Source organism: Diachasmimorpha longicaudata, unplaced genomic scaffold, assembly GCF_034640455.1.
Source record: "Diachasmimorpha longicaudata isolate KC_UGA_2023 unplaced genomic scaffold, iyDiaLong2 ctg00000055.1, whole genome shotgun sequence".
Classification (NCBI taxonomy): Eukaryota; Metazoa; Arthropoda; class Insecta; order Hymenoptera; family Braconidae; genus Diachasmimorpha; species Diachasmimorpha longicaudata.
The window spans coordinates 2,610,930-2,628,741 of record NW_026973895.1 but is presented as its reverse complement, the minus strand read 5'-3'; positions in this window follow the sequence as shown (position 1 = coordinate 2,628,741).

Below are 17,812 nucleotides of genomic sequence, written 5' to 3'. Positions count from 1 at the left end.
GCTGTGTTCGGGAAGAAAACGATGTTGCATCAGTTTCCTTGGTCATTTGACGTGCTGAAACCGAATATGATGCCAGATTTCGTCTAGGTGCAGCCAAAAAAAAGTGATTCCCACGATCTCGTAACAACGCATATGTATAATCGACTTTGTCTCAAAGACAAATGGTTCCCAAGCAAACTTCGCGCATTGCACTCGTGTAGTTCGACGAGACGAAGCTATTGCACGAGGTTTCATCGGCCTACGACAATGTGTACTCAAGTTATATGCCATCATATCGAACACGTATTTCAACTTCTATGATTGAGTTTTTCGTGAGCTCTGTTCGGGACGAAAACGATGTTGCATCAGTTTCCTTGGTTATTTGACGTGCTGAAACCGAATATGATGCCACATTTCGTCTAGGTGCAGCCAAAAAAAAGTGATTCCCACGATCTCGTAAAAACGAATATGTATAATCGACTTGTTCTCGAAGATAAATCGTACCCAAGCAGGCTTCTGGCATTTCACTCGTGTAGTTCGACGAGACGAAGCTATTGCACGCGGTTTCATCGGCCTACGACAATGTGTACTCAAGTTATACACCATCATATTGAACACGAATATCAACTTCTATGATTGAGTTTTTCGTGAGCTGTGTTCGGGAAGAAAACGATGTTGCATCAGTTTCCTTGGTCATTTGACGTGCTGAAACCGAATATGATGCCAGATTTCGTCTAGGTGCAGCCAAAAAAAAGTGATTCTCACGATCTCGTAACAACGCATATGTATAATCGACTTTTTCTCGAAGACAAATCGTTCCCAAGCAGGCTTCCCGCATTGCACTCGTGTAGTTCGACGAGACGAAGCTATTGCACGCGGTTTCATCGGCCTACGACAATGTGTACTCAAGTTATATGCCATCATATCGAACACGAAATCAACTTCTATGATTGAGTTTTTAGTGAGCTGTGTTCGGGAAGAAAACGATGTTGCATCAGTTTCCTTGGTCATTTGACGTGCTGAAACCGAATATGATGCCAGATTTCGTCTAGGTGCAGCCAAAAAAAAGTGATTCCCACGATCTCGTAACAACGCATATGTATAATCAACTTTGTCTCAAAGACAAATGGTTCCCAAGCAAACTTCGCGCATTGCACTCGTGTAGTTCGACGAGACGAAGCTATTGCACGAGGTTTCATCGGCCTACGACAATGTGTACTCCAAGTTATATGCCATCATATCGAACACGAATTTCAACTTCTATGATTGTGTTTTTCGTGAGCTCTGTTCGGTAAGAAAACGATGTTGCATCAGTTTCCTTGGTTATTTGACGTGCTGAAACCGAATATGATGCCACATTTCGTCTAGGTGCAGCCAAAAAAAAGTGATTCCCACGATCTTGTAAAAACGAATATGTATAATCGACTTTTTCTCGAAGATAAATCGTACCCAAGCAGGCTTCTGGCATTTCACTCGTGTAGTTCGACGAGACGAAGCTATTGCACGCGGTTTCATCGGCCTACGACAATGTGTACTCAAGTTATACACCATCATATTGAACACGAATATCAACTTCTATGATTGAGTTTTTCGTGAGCTGTGTTCGGGAAGAAAACGATGTTGCATCAGTTTCCTTGGTCATTTGACGTGCTGAAACCGAATATGATGCCAGATTTCGTCTAGGTGCAGCCAAAAAAAAGTGATTCTCACGATCTCGTAACAACGCATATGTATAATCGACTTTTTCTCGAAGACAAATCGTTCCCAAGCAGGCTTCCCGCATTGCACTCGTGTAGTTCGACGAGACGAAGCTATTGCACGCGGTTTCATCGGCCTACGACAATGTGTACTCAAGTTATATGCCATCATATCGAACACGAAATCAACTTCTATGATTGAGTTTTTAGTGAGCTGTGTTCGGGAAGAAAACGATGTTGCATCAGTTTCCTTGGTCATTTGACGTGCTGAAACCGAATATGATGCCAGATTTCGTCTAGGTGCAGCCAAAAAAAAGTGATTCCCACGATCTCGTAACAACGCATATGTATAATCGACTTTGTCTCAAAGACAAATGGTTCCCAAGCAAACTTCGCGCATTGCACTCGTGGAGTTCGACGAGACGAAGCTATTGCACGAGGTTTCATCGGCCTACGACAATGTGTACTCAAGTTATATGCCATCATATCGAACACGAATTTCAACTTCTATGATTGAGTTTTTCGTAAGCTCTGTTCGAGAAGAAAACGATGTTGCATCAGTTTCCTTGGTTATTTGACGTGCTGAAACCGAATATGATGCCACATTTCGTCTAGGTGCAGCCAAAAAAAAGTGATTCCCACGATCTCGTAAAAACGAATATGTATAATCGACTTGTTCTCGAAGATAAATCGTACCCAAGCAGGCTTCTGGCATTTCACTCGTGTAGTTCGACGAGACGAAGCTATTGCACGCGGTTTCATCGGCCTACGACAATGTGTACTCAAGTTATACACCATCATATTGAACACGAATATCAACTTCTATGATTGAGTTTTTCGTGAGCTGTGTTCGGGAAGAAAACGATGTTGCATCAGTTTCCTTGGTCATTTGACGTGCTGAAACCGAATATGATGCCAGATTTCGTCTAGGTGCAGCCAAAAAAAAGTGATTCTCACGATCTCGTAACAACGCATATGTATAATCGACTTTTTCTCGAAGACAAATCGTTCCCAAGCAGGCTTCCCGCATTGCACTCGTGTAGTTCGACGAGACGAAGCTATTGCACGCGGTTTCATCGGCCTACGACAATGTGTACTCAAGTTATATGCCATCATATCGAACACGAAATCAACTTCTATGATTGAGTTTTTAGTGAGCTGTGTTCGGGAAGAAAACGATGTTGCATCAGTTTCCTTGGTCATTTGACGTGCTGAAACCGAATATGATGCCAGATTTCGTCTAGGTGCAGCCAAAAAAAAGTGATTCCCACGATCTCGTAACAACGCATATGTATAATCAACTTTGTCTCAAAGACAAATGGTTCCCAAGCAAACTTCGCGCATTGCACTCGTGTAGTTCGACGAGACGAAGCTATTGCACGAGGTTTCATCGGCCTACGACAATGTGTACTCCAAGTTATATGCCATCATATCGAACACGAATTTCAACTTCTATGATTGTGTTTTTCGTGAGCTCTGTTCGGGAAGAAAACGATGTTGCATCAGTTTCCTTGGTTATTTGACGTGCTGAAACCGAATATGATGCCACATTTCGTCTAGGTGCAGCCAAAAAAAAGTGATTCCCACGATCTTGTAAAAACGAATATGTATAATCGACTTTTTCTCGAAGATAAATCGTACCCAAGCAGGCTTCTGGCATTTCACTCGTGTAGTTCGACGAGACGAAGCTATTGCACGCGGTTTCATCGGCCTACGACAATGTGTACTCAAGTTATATGTCATCATATCGAACACGAAATCAACTTCTATGATTGAGTTTTTCGAGAGCACTGTTCGGGAAGAAAACGATGTTGCATCAGTTTCCTTGGTCATTTGACGTGCTGAAACCGAATATGATGCCAGATTTCGTCTAGGAGCAGCCAAAAAAAAGTGATTCTCACGATCTCGTAACAACGCATATGTATAATCGACTTTTTCTCGAAGACAAATCGTTCCCAAGCAGGCTTCCCGCATTGCACTCGTGTAGTTCGACGAGACGAAGCTATTGCACGCGGTTTCATCGGCCTACGACAATGTGTACTCAAGTTATATGCCATCATATCGAACACGAAATCAACTTCTATGATTGAGTTTTTCGTGAGCTGTGTTCGGGAAGAAAACGATGTTGCATCAGTTTCCTTGGTCATTTGACGTGCTGAAACCGAATATGATGCCAGATTTCGTCTAGGTGCAGCCAAAAAAAAGTGATTCCCACGATCTCGTAACAACGCATATGTATAATCGACTTTGTCTCAAAGACAAATGGTTCCCAAGCAAACTTCGCGCATTGCACTCGTGTAGTTCGACGAGACGAAGCTATTGCACGAGGTTTCATCGGCCTACGACAATGTGTACTCAAGTTATATGCCATCATATCGAACACGTATTTCAACTTCTATGATTGAGTTTTTCGTGAGCTCTGTTCGGGAAGAAAACGATGTTGCATCAGTTTCCTTGGTTATTTGACGTGCTGAAACCGAATATGATGCCACATTTCGTCTAGGTGCAGCCAAAAAAAAGTGATTCCCACGATCTCGTAAAAACGAATATGTATAATCGACTTTTTCTCGAAGATAAATCGTACCCAAGCAGGCTTCTGGCATTTCACTCGTGTAGTTCGACGAGACGAAGCTATTGCACGCGGTTTCATCGGCCTACGACAATGTGTACTCAAGTTATACACCATCATATTGAACACGAATATCAACTTCTATGATTGAGTTTTTCGTGAGCTGTGTTCGGGAAGAAAACGATGTTGCATCAGTTTCCTTGGTCATTTGACGTGCTGAAACCGAATATGATGCCAGATTTCGTCTAGGTGCAGCCAAAAAAAAGTGATTCCCACGATCTCGTAACAACGCATATGTATAATCGACTTTGTCTCAAAGACAAATGGTTCCCAAGCAAACTTCGCGCATTGCACTCGTGTAGTTCGACGAGACGAAGCTATTGCACGAGGTTTCATCGGCCTACGACAATGTGTACTCAAGTTATATGCCATCATATCGAACACGAATATCAACTTCTATGATTGAGTTTTTCGTGAGCTGTGTTCGGGAAGAAAACGATGTTGCATCAGTTTCCTTGGTCATTTGACGTGCTGAAACCGAATATGATGCCAGATTTCGTCTAGGTGCAGCCAAAAAAAAGTGATTCCCACGATCTCGTAAAAACGAATATGTATAATCGACTTGTTCTCGAAGATAAATCGTACCCAAGCAGGCTTCTGGCATTTCACTCGTGTAGTTCGACGAGACGAAGCTATTGCACGCGGTTTCATCGGCCTACGACAATGTGTACTCAAGTTATACACCATCATATTGAACACGAATATCAACTTCTATGATTGAGTTTTTCGTGAGCTGTGTTCGGGAAGAAAACGATGTTGCATCAGTTTCCTTGGTCATTTGACGTGCTGAAACCGAATATGATGCCAGATTTCGTCTAGGTGCAGCCAAAAAAAAGTGATTCTCACGATCTCGTAACAACGCATATGTATAATCGACTTTTTCTCGAAGACAAATCGTTCCCAAGCAGGCTTCCCGCATTGCACTCGTGTAGTTCGACGAGACGAAGCTATTGCACGCGGTTTCATCGGCCTACGACAATGTGTACTCAAGTTATATGCCATCATATCGAACACGAAATCAACTTCTATGATTGAGTTTTTAGTGAGCTGTGTTCGGGAAGAAAACGATGTTGCATCAGTTTCCTTGGTCATTTGACGTGCTGAAACCGAATATGATGCCAGATTTCGTCTAGGTGCAGCCAAAAAAAAGTGATTCCCACGATATCGTAACAACGCATATGTATAATCGACTTTGTCTCAAAGACAAATGGTTCCCAAGCAAACTTCGCGCATTGCACTCGTGTAGTTCGACGAGACGAAGCTATTGCACGAGGTTTCATCGGCCTACGACAATGTGTACTCAAGTTATATGCCATCATATCGAACACGAATTTCAACTTGTATGATTGAGTTTTTCGTAAGCTCTGTTCGGGAAGAAAACGATGTTGCATCAGTTTCCTTGGTTATTTGACGTGCTGAAACCGAATATGATGCCACATTTCGTCTAGGTGCAGCCAAAAAAAAGTGATTCCCACGATCTCGTAAAAACGAATATGTATAATCGACGTTTTCTCGAAGATAAATCGTACCCAAGCAGGCTTCTGGCATTTCACTCGTGTAGTTCCACGAGACGAAGCTATTGCACGCGGTTTCATCGGCCTACGACAATGTGTACTCAAGTTATATGTCATCATATCGAACACGAAATCAACTTCTATGATTGAGTTTTTCGAGAGCACTGTTCGGGAAGAAAACGATGTTGCATCAGTTTCCTTGGTCATTTGACGTGCTGAAACCGAATATGATGCCAGATTTCGTCTAGGAGCAGCCAAAAAAAAGTGATTCTCACGATCTCGTAACAACGCATATGTATAATCGACTTTTTCTCGAAGATAAATCGTACCCAAGCAGGCTTCTGGCATTTCACTCGTGTAGTTCGACGAGACGAAGCTATTGCACGCGGTTTCATCGGCCTACGACAATGTGTACTCAAGTTATACACCATCATATTGAACACGAATATCAACTTCTATGATTGAGTTTTTCGTGAGCTGTGTTCGGGAAGAAAACGATGTTGCATCAGTTTCCTTGGTCATTTGACGTGCTGAAACCGAATATGATGCCAGATTTCGTCTAGGTGCAGCCAAAAAAAAGTGATTCTCACGATCTCGTAACAACGCATATGTATAATCGACTTTTTCTCGAAGACAAATCGTTCCCAAGCAGGCTTCCCGCATTGCACTCGTGTAGTTCGACGAGACGAAGCTATTGCACGCGGTTTCATCGGCCTACGACAATGTGTACTCAAGTTATATGCCATCATATCGAACACGAAATCAACTTCTATGATTGAGTTTTTAGTGAGCTGTGTTCGGGAAGAAAACGATGTTGCATCAGTTTCCTTGGTCATTTGACGTGCTGAAACCGAATATGATGCCAGATTTCGTCTAGGTGCAGCCAAAAAAAAGTGATTCCCACGATCTCGTAACAACGCATATGTATAATCAACTTTGTCTCAAAGACAAATGGTTCCCAAGCAAACTTCGCGCATTGCACTCGTGTAGTTCGACGAGACGAAGCTATTGCACGAGGTTTCATCGGCCTACGACAATGTGTACTCCAAGTTATATGCCATCATATCGAACACGAATTTCAACTTCTATGATTGTGTTTTTCGTGAGCTCTGTTCGGGAAGAAAACGATGTTGCATCAGTTTCCTTGGTTATTTGACGTGCTGAAACCGAATATGATGCCACATTTCGTCTAGGTGCAGCCAAAAAAAAGTGATTCCCACGATCTTGTAAAAACGAATATGTATAATCGACTTTTTCTCGAAGATAAATCGTACCCAAGCAGGCTTCTGGCATTTCACTCGTGTAGTTCGACGAGACGAAGCTATTGCACGCGGTTTCATCGGCCTACGACAATGTGTACTCAAGTTATATGCCATCATATCGAACACGAAATCAACTTCTATGATTGAGTTTTTCGTGAGCTGTGTTCGGGAAGAAAACGATGTTGCATCAGTTTCCTTGGTCATTTGACGTGCTGAAACCGAATATGATGCCAGATTTCGTCTAGGTGCAGCCAAAAAAAAAAAGATTCCCACGATCTCGTAACAACGCATATGTATAATCGACTTTGTCTCAAAGACAAATGGTTCCCAAGCAAACTTCGCGCATTGCACTCGTGTAGTTCGACGAGACGAAGCTATTGCACGAGGTTTCATCGGCCTACGACAATGTGTACTCAAGTTATATGCCATCATATCGAACACGAATTTCAACTTCTATGATTGAGTTTTTCGTAAGCTCTGTTCGGGAAGAAAACGATGTTGCATCAGTTTCCTTGGTTATTTGACGTGCTGAAACCGAATATGATGCCACATTTCGTCTAGGTGCAGCCAAAAAAAAGTGATTCCCACGATCTCGTAAAAACGAATATGTATAATCGACGTTTTCTCGAAGATAAATCGTACCCAAGCAGGCTTCTGGCATTTCACTCGTGTAGTTCCACGAGACGAAGCTATTGCACGCGGTTTCATCGGCCTACGACAATGTGTACTCAAGTTATATGTCATCATATCGAACACGAAATCAACTTCTATGATTGAGTTTTTCGAGAGCACTGTTCGGGAAGAAAACGATGTTGCATCAGTTTCCTTGGTCATTTGACGTGCTGAAACCGAATATGATGCCAGATTTCGTCTAGGAGCAGCCAAAAAAAAGTGATTCTCACGATCTCGTAACAACGCATATGTATAATCGACTTTTTCTCGAAGACAAATCGTTCCCAAGCAGGCTTCCCGCATTGCACTCGTGTAGTTCGACGAGACGAAGCTATTGCACGCGGTTTCATCGGCCTACGACAATGTGTACTCAAGTTATATGCCATCATATCGAACACGAAATCAACTTCTATGATTGAGTTTTTCGTGAGGTGTGTTCGGGAAGAAAACGATGTTGCATCAGTTTCCTTGGTCATTTGACGTGCTGAAACCGAATATGATGCCAGATTTCGTCTAGGTGCAGCCAAAAAAAAGTGATTCCCACGATCTCGTAACAACGCATATGTATAATCGACTTTGTCTCAAAGACAAATGGTTCCCAAGCAAACTTCGCGCATTGCACTCGTGTAGTTCGACGAGACGAAGCTATTGCACGAGGTTTCATCGGCCTACGACAATGTGTACTCAAGTTATACACCATCATATTGAACACGAATATCAACTTCTATGATTGAGTTTTTCGTGAGCTGTGTTCGGGAAGAAAACGATGTTGCATCAGTTTCCTTGGTCATTTGACGTGCTGAAACCGAATATGATGCCAGATTTCGTCTAGGTGCAGCCAAAAAAAAGTGATTCCTACGATCTCGTAACAACGCATATGTATAATCGACTTTGTCTCAAAGACAAATGGTTCCCAAGCAAACTTCGCGCATTGCACTCGTGTAGTTCGACGAGACGAAGCTATTGCACGAGGTTTCATCGGCCTACGACAATGTGTACTCAAGTTATATGCCATCATATCGAACACGTATTTCAACTTCTATGATTGAGTTTTTCGTGAGCTCTGTTCGGGAAGAAAACGATGTTGCATCAGTTTCCTTGGTTATTTGACGTGCTGAAACCGAATATGATGCCACATTTCGTCTAGGTGCAGCCAAAAAAAAGTGATTCCCACGATCTCGTAAAAACGAATATGTATAATCGACTTGTTCTCGAAGATAAATCGTACCCAAGCAGGCTTCTGGCATTTCACTCGTGTAGTTCGACGAGACGAAGCTATTGCACGCGGTTTCATCGGCCTACGACAATGTGTACTCAAGTTATACACCATCATATTGAACACGAATATCAACTTCTATGATTGAGTTTTTCGTGAGCTGTGTTCGGGAAGAAAACGATGTTGCATCAGTTTCCTTGGTCATTTGACGTGCTGAAACCGAATATGATGCCAGATTTCGTCTAGGTGCAGCCAAAAAAAAGTGATTCCCACGATCTCGTAACAACGCATATGTATAATCGACTTTGTCTCAAAGACAAATGGTTCCCAAGCAAACTTCGCGCATTGCACTCGTGTAGTTCGACGAGACGAAGCTATTGCACGAGGTTTCATCGGCCTACGACAATGTGTACTCAAGTTATATGCCATCATATCGAACACGTATTTCAACTTCTATGATTGAGTTTTTCGTGAGCTCTGTTCGGGAAGAAAACGATGTTGCATCAGTTTCCTTGGTTATTTGACGTGCTGAAACCGAATATGATGCCACATTTCGTCTAGGTGCAGCCAAAAAAAAGTGATTCCCACGATCTCGTAAAAACGAATATGTATAATCGACGTTTTCTCGAAGATAAATCGTACCCAAGCAGGCTTCTGGCATTTCACTCGTGTAGTTCCACGAGACGAAGCTATTGCACGCGGTTTCATCGGCCTACGACAATGTGTACTCAAGTTATATGTCATCATATCGAACACGAAATCAACTTCTATGATTGAGTTTTTCGAGAGCACTGTTCGGGAAGAAAACGATGTTGCATCAGTTTCCTTGGTCATTTGACGTGCTGAAACCGAATATGATGCCAGATTTCGTCTAGGAGCAGCCAAAAAAAAGTGATTCTCACGATCTCGTAACAACGCATATGTATAATCGACTTTTTCTCGAAGACAAATCGTTCCCAAGCAGGCTTCCCGCATTGCACTCGTGTAGTTCGACGAGACGAAGCTATTGCACGCGGTTTCATCGGCCTACGACAATGTGTACTCAAGTTATATGCCATCATATCGAACACGAAATCAACTTCTATGATTGAGTTTTTCGTGAGCTGTGTTCGGGAAGAAAACGATGTTGCATCAGTTTCCTTGGTCATTTGACGTGCTGAAACCGAATATGATGCCAGATTTCGTCTAGGTGCAGCCAAAAAAAAGTGATTCCCACGATCTCGTAACAACGCATATGTATAATCGACTTTGTCTCAAAGACAAATGGTTCCCAAGCAAACTTCGCGCATTGCACTCGTGTAGTTCGACGAGACGAAGCTATTGCACGAGGTTTCATCGGCCTACGACAATGTGTACTCAAGTTATATGCCATCATATCGAACACGTATTTCAACTTCTATGATTGAGTTTTTCGTGAGCTCTGTTCGGGAAGAAAACGATGTTGCATCAGTTTCCTTGGTTATTTGACGTGCTGAAACCGAATATGATGCCACATTTCGTCTAGGTGCAGCCAAAAAAAAGTGATTCCCACGATCTCGTAAAAACGAATATGTATAATCGACTTTTTCTCGAAGATAAATCGTACCCAAGCAGGCTTCTGGCAATTCACTCGTGTAGTTCGACGAGACGAAGCTATTGCACGCGGTTTCATCGGCCTACGACAATGTGTACTCAAGTTATACACCATCATATTGAACACGAATATCAACTTCTATTATTGAGTTTTTCGTGAGCTGTGTTCGGGAAGAAAACGATGTTGCATCAGTTTCCTTGGTCATTTGACGTGCTGAAACCGAATATGATGCCAGATTTCGTCTAGGTGCAGCCAAAAAAAAAGTGATTCCTACGATCTCGTAACAACGCATATGTATAATCGACTTTGTCTCAAAGACAAATGGTTCCCAAGCAAACTTCGCGCATTGCACTCGTGTAGTTCGACGAGACGAAGCTATTGCACGAGGTTTCATCGGCCTACGACAATGTGTACTCAAGTTATATGCCATTATATCGAACACGTATTTCAACTTCTATGATTGAGTTTTTCGTGAGCTCTGTTCGGGAAGAAAACGATGTTGCATCAGTTTCCTTGGTTATTTGACGTGCTGAAACCGAATATGATGCCACATTTCGTCTAGGTGCAGCCAAAAAAAAGTGATTCCCACGATCTCGTAAAAACGAATATGTATAATCGACTTGTTCTCGAAGATAAATCGTACCCAAGCAGGCTTCTGGCATTTCACTCGTGTAGTTCGACGAGACGAAGCTATTGCACGCGGTTTCATCGGCCTACGACAATGTGTACTCAAGTTATACACCATCATATTGAACACGAATATCAACTTCTATGATTGAGTTTTTCGTGAGCTGTGTTCGGGAAGAAAACGATGTTGCATCAGTTTCCTTGGTCATTTGACGTGCTGAAACCGAATATGATGCCAGATTTCGTCTAGGTGCAGCCAAAAAAAAGTGATTCTCACGATCTCGTAACAACGCATATGTATAATCGACTTTTTCTCGAAGACAAATCGTTCCCAAGCAGGCTTCCCGCATTGCACTCGTGTAGTTCGACGAGACGAAGCTATTGCACGCGGTTTCATCGGCCTACGACAATGTGTACTCAAGTTATATGCCATCATATCGAACACGAAATCAACTTCTATGATTGAGTTTTTAGTGAGCTGTGTTCGGGAAGAAAACGATGTTGCATCAGTTTCCTTGGTCATTTGACGTGCTGAAACCGAATATGATGCCAGATTTCGTCTAGGTGCAGCCAAAAAAAAGTGATTCCCACGATCTCGTAACAACGCATATGTATAATCGACTTTGTCTCAAAGACAAATGGTTCCCAAGCAAACTTCGCGCATTGCACTCGTGGAGTTCGACGAGACGAAGCTATTGCACGAGGTTTCATCGGCCTACGACAATGTGTACTCAAGTTATATGCCATCATATCGAACACGAATTTCAACTTCTATGATTGAGTTTTTCGTAAGCTCTGTTCGGGAAGAAAACGATGTTGCATCAGTTTCCTTGGTTATTTGACGTGCTGAAACCGAATATGATGCCACATTTCGTCTAGGTGCAGCCAAAAAAAAGTGATTCCCACGATCTCGTAAAAACGAATATGTATAATCGACGTTTTCTCGAAGATAAATCGTACCCAAGCAGGCTTCTGGCATTTCACTCGTGTAGTTCCACGAGACGAAGCTATTGCACGCGGTTTCATCGGCCTACGACAATGTGTACTCAAGTTATATGTCATCATATCGAACACGAAATCAACTTCTATGATTGAGTTTTTCGAGAGCACTGTTCGGGAAGAAAACGATGTTGCATCAGTTTCCTTGGTCATTTGACGTGCTGAAACCGAATATGATGCCAGATTTCGTCTAGGAGCAGCCAAAAAAAAGTGATTCTCACGATCTCGTAACAACGCATATGTATAATCGACTTTTTCTCGAAGACAAATCGTTCCCAAGCAGGCTTCCCGCATTGCACTCGTGTAGTTCGACGAGACGAAGCTATTGCACGCGGTTTCATCGGCCTACGACAATGTGTACTCAAGTTATATGCCATCATATCGAACACGAAATCAACTTCTATGATTGAGTTTTTCGTGAGCTGTGTTCGGGAAGAAAACGATGTTGCATCAGTTTCCTTGGTCATTTGACGTGCTGAAACCGAATATGATGCCAGATTTCGTCTAGGTGCAGCCAAAAAAAAGTGATTCCCACGATCTCGTAACAACGCATATGTATAATCGACTTTGTCTCAAAGACAAATGGTTCCCAAGCAAACTTCGCGCATTGCACTCGTGTAGTTCGACGAGACGAAGCTATTGCACGAGGTTTCATCGGCCTACGACAATGTGTACTCAAGTTATATGCCATCATATCGAACACGTATTTCAACTTCTATGATTGAGTTTTTCGTGAGCTCTGTTCGGGAAGAAAACGATGTTGCATCAGTTTCCTTGGTTATTTGACGTGCTGAAACCGAATATGATGCCACATTTCGTCTAGGTGCAGCCAAAAAAAAGTGATTCCCACGATCTCGTAAAAACGAATATGTATAATCGACTTGTTCTCGAAGATAAATCGTACCCAAGCAGGCTTCTGGCATTTCACTCGTGTAGTTCGACGAGACGAAGCTATTGCACGCGGTTTCATCGGCCTACGACAATGTGTACTCAAGTTATACACCATCATATTGAACACGAATATCAACTTCTATGATTGAGTTTTTCGTGAGCTGTGTTCGGGAAGAAAACGATGTTGCATCAGTTTCCTTGGTCATTTGACGTGCTGAAACCGAATATGATGCCAGATTTCGTCTAGGTGCAGCCAAAAAAAAGTGATTCTCACGATCTCGTAACAACGCATATGTATAATCGACTTTTTCTCGAAGACAAATCGTTCCCAAGCAGGCTTCCCGCATTGCACTCGTGTAGTTCGACGAGACGAAGCTATTGCACGCGGTTTCATCGGCCTACGACAATGTGTACTCAAGTTATATGCCATCATATCGAACACGAAATCAACTTCTATGATTGAGTTTTTAGTGAGCTGTGTTCGGGAAGAAAACGATGTTGCATCAGTTTCCTTGGTCATTTGACGTGCTGAAACCGAATATGATGCCAGATTTCGTCTAGGTGCAGCCAAAAAAAAGTGATTCCCACGATCTCGTAACAACGCATATGTATAATCAACTTTGTCTCAAAGACAAATGGTTCCCAAGCAAACTTCGCGCATTGCACTCGTGTAGTTCGACGAGACGAAGCTATTGCACGAGGTTTCATCGGCCTACGACAATGTGTACTCCAAGTTATATGCCATCATATCGAACACGAATTTCAACTTCTATGATTGTGTTTTTCGTGAGCTCTGTTCGGGAAGAAAACGATGTTGCATCAGTTTCCTTGGTTATTTGACGTGCTGAAACCGAATATGATGCCACATTTCGTCTAGGTGCAGCCAAAAAAAAGTGATTCCCACGATCTTGTAAAAACGAATATGTATAATCGACTTTTTCTCGAAGATAAATCGTACCCAAGCAGGCTTCTGGCATTTCACTCGTGTAGTTCGACGAGACGAAGCTATTGCACGCGGTTTCATCGGCCTACGACAATGTGTACTCAAGTTATATGTCATCATATCGAACACGAAATCAACTTCTATGATTGAGTTTTTCGAGAGCACTGTTCGGGAAGAAAACGATGTTGCATCAGTTTCCTTGGTCATTTGACGTGCTGAAACCGAATATGATGCCAGATTTCGTCTAGGAGCAGCCAAAAAAAAGTGATTCTCACGATCTCGTAACAACGCATATGTATAATCGACTTTTTCTCGAAGACAAATCGTTCCCAAGCAGGCTTCCCGCATTGCACTCGTGTAGTTCGACGAGACGAAGCTATTGCACGCGGTTTCATCGGCCTACGACAATGTGTACTCAAGTTATATGCCATCATATCGAACACGAAATCAACTTCTATGATTGAGTTTTTCGTGAGCTGTGTTCGGGAAGAAAACGATGTTGCATCAGTTTCCTTGGTCATTTGACGTGCTGAAACCGAATATGATGCCAGATTTCGTCTAGGTGCAGCCAAAAAAAAGTGATTCCCACGATCTCGTAACAACGCATATGTATAATCGACTTTGTCTCAAAGACAAATGGTTCCCAAGCAAACTTCGCGCATTGCACTCGTGTAGTTCGACGAGACGAAGCTATTGCACGAGGTTTCATCGGCCTACGACAATGTGTACTCAAGTTATATGCCATCATATCGAACACGTATTTCAACTTCTATGATTGAGTTTTTCGTGAGCTCTGTTCGGGAAGAAAACGATGTTGCATCAGTTTCCTTGGTTATTTGACGTGCTGAAACCGAATATGATGCCACATTTCGTCTAGGTGCAGCCAAAAAAAAGTGATTCCCACGATCTCGTAAAAACGAATATGTATAATCGACTTTTTCTCGAAGATAAATCGTACCCAAGCAGGCTTCTGGCATTTCACTCGTGTAGTTCGACGAGACGAAGCTATTGCACGCGGTTTCATCGGCCTACGACAATGTGTACTCAAGTTATACACCATCATATTGAACACGAATATCAACTTCGATGATTGAGTTTTTCGTGAGCTGTGTTCGGGAAGAAAACGATGTTGCATCAGTTTCCTTGGTCATTTGACGTGCTGAAACCGAATATGATGCCAGATTTCGTCTAGGTGCAGCCAAAAAAAAGTGATTCCCACGATCTCGTAAAAACGAATATGTATAATCGACTTGTTCTCGAAGATAAATCGTACCCAAGCAGGCTTCTGGCATTTCACTCGTGTAGTTCGACGAGACGAAGCTATTGCACGCGGTTTCATCGGCCTACGACAATGTGTACTCAAGTTATACACCATCATATTGAACACGAATATCAACTTCTATGATTGAGTTTTTCGTGAGCTGTGTTCGGGAAGAAAACGATGTTGCATCAGTTTCCTTGGTCATTTGACGTGCTGAAACCGAATATGATGCCAGATTTCGTCTAGGTGCAGCCAAAAAAAAGTGATTCTCACGATCTCGTAACAACGCATATGTATAATCGACTTTTTCTCGAAGACAAATCGTTCCCAAGCAGGCTTCCCGCATTGCACTCGTGTAGTTCGACGAGACGAAGCTATTGCACGCGGTTTCATCGGCCTACGACAATGTGTACTCAAGTTATATGCCATCATATCGAACACGAAATCAACTTCTATGATTGAGTTTTTAGTGAGCTGTGTTCGGGAAGAAAACGATGTTGCATCAGTTTCCTTGGTCATTTGACGTGCTGAAACCGAATATGATGCCAGATTTCGTCTAGGTGCAGCCAAAAAAAAGTGATTCCCACGATCTCGTAACAACGCATATGTATAATCGACTTTGTCTCAAAGACAAATGGTTCCCAAGCAAACTTCGCGCATTGCACTCGTGTAGTTCGACGAGACGAAGCTATTGCACGAGGTTTCATCGGCCTACGACAATGTGTACTCAAGTTATATGCCATCATATCGAACACGAATTTCAACTTCTATGATTGAGTTTTTCGTAAGCTCTGTTCGGGAAGAAAACGATGTTGCATCAGTTTCCTTGGTTATTTGACGTGCTGAAACCGAATATGATGCCACATTTCGTCTAGGTGCAGCCAAAAAAAAGTGATTCCCACGATCTCGTAAAAACGAATATGTATAATCGACTTTTTCTCGAAGATAAATCGTACCCAAGCAGGCTTCTGGCATTTCACTCGTGTAGTTCGACGAGACGAAGCTATTGCACGCGGTTTCATCGGCCTACGACAATGTGTACTCAAGTTATACACCATCATATTGAACACGAATATCAACTTCTATGATTGAGTTTTTCGTGAGCTGTGTTCGGGAAGAAAACGATGTTGCATCAGTTTCCTTGGTCATTTGACGTGCTGAAACCGAATATGATGCCAGATTTCGTCTAGGTGCAGCCAAAAAAAAAGTGATTCCTACGATCTCGTAACAACGCATATGTATAATCGACTTTGTCTCAAAGACAAATGGTTCCCAAGCAAACTTCGCGCATTGCACTCGTGTAGTTCGACGAGACGAAGCTATTGCACGAGGTTTCATCGGCCTACGACAATGTGTACTCAAGTTATATGCCATCATATCGAACACGTATTTCAACTTCTATGATTGAGTTTTTCGTGAGCTCTGTTCGGGAAGAAAACGATGTTGCATCAGTTTCCTTGGTTATTTGACGTGCTGAAACCGAATATGATGCCACATTTCGTCTAGGTGCAGCCAAAAAAAAGTGATTCCCACGATCTCGTAAAAACGAATATGTATAATCGACTTGTTCTCGAAGATAAATCGTACCCAAGCAGGCTTCTGGCATTTCACTCGTGTAGTTCGACGAGACGAAGCTATTGCACGCGGTTTCATCGGCCTACGACAATGTGTACTCAAGTTATACACCATCATATTGAACACGAATATCAACTTCTATGATTGAGTTTTTCGTGAGCTGTGTTCGGGAAGAAAACGATGTTGCATCAGTTTCCTTGGTCATTTGACGTGCTGAAACCGAATATGATGCCAGATTTCGTCTAGGTGCAGCCAAAAAAAAGTGATTCTCACGATCTCGTAACAACGCATATGTATAATCGACTTTTTCTCGAAGACAAATCGTTCCCAAGCAGGCTTCCCGCATTGCACTCGTGTAGTTCGACGAGACGAAGCTATTGCACGCGGTTTCATCGGCCTACGACAATGTGTACTCAAGTTATATGCCATCATATCGAACACGAAATCAACTTCTATGATTGAGTTTTTAGTGAGCTGTGTTCGGGAAGAAAACGATGTTGCATCAGTTTCCTTGGTCATTTGACGTGCTGAAACCGAATATGATGCCAGATTTCGTCTAGGTGCAGCCAAAAAAAAGTGATTCCCACGATCTCGTAACAACGCATATGTATAATCGACTTTGTCTCAAAGACAAATGGTTCCCAAGCAAACTTCGCGCATTGCACTCGTGTAGTTCGACGAGACGAAGCTATTGCACGAGGTTTCATCGGCCTACGACAATGTGTACTCAAGTTATATGCCATCATATCGAACACGAATTTCAACTTCTATGATTGAGTTTTTCGTAAGCTCTGTTCGGGAAGAAAACGATGTTGCATCAGTTTCCTTGGTTATTTGACGTGCTGAAACCGAATATGATGCCACATTTCGTCTAGGTGCAGCCAAAAAAAAGTGATTCCCACGATCTCGTAAAAACGAATATGTATAATCGACGTTTTCTCGAAGATAAATCGTACCCAAGCAGGCTTCTGGCA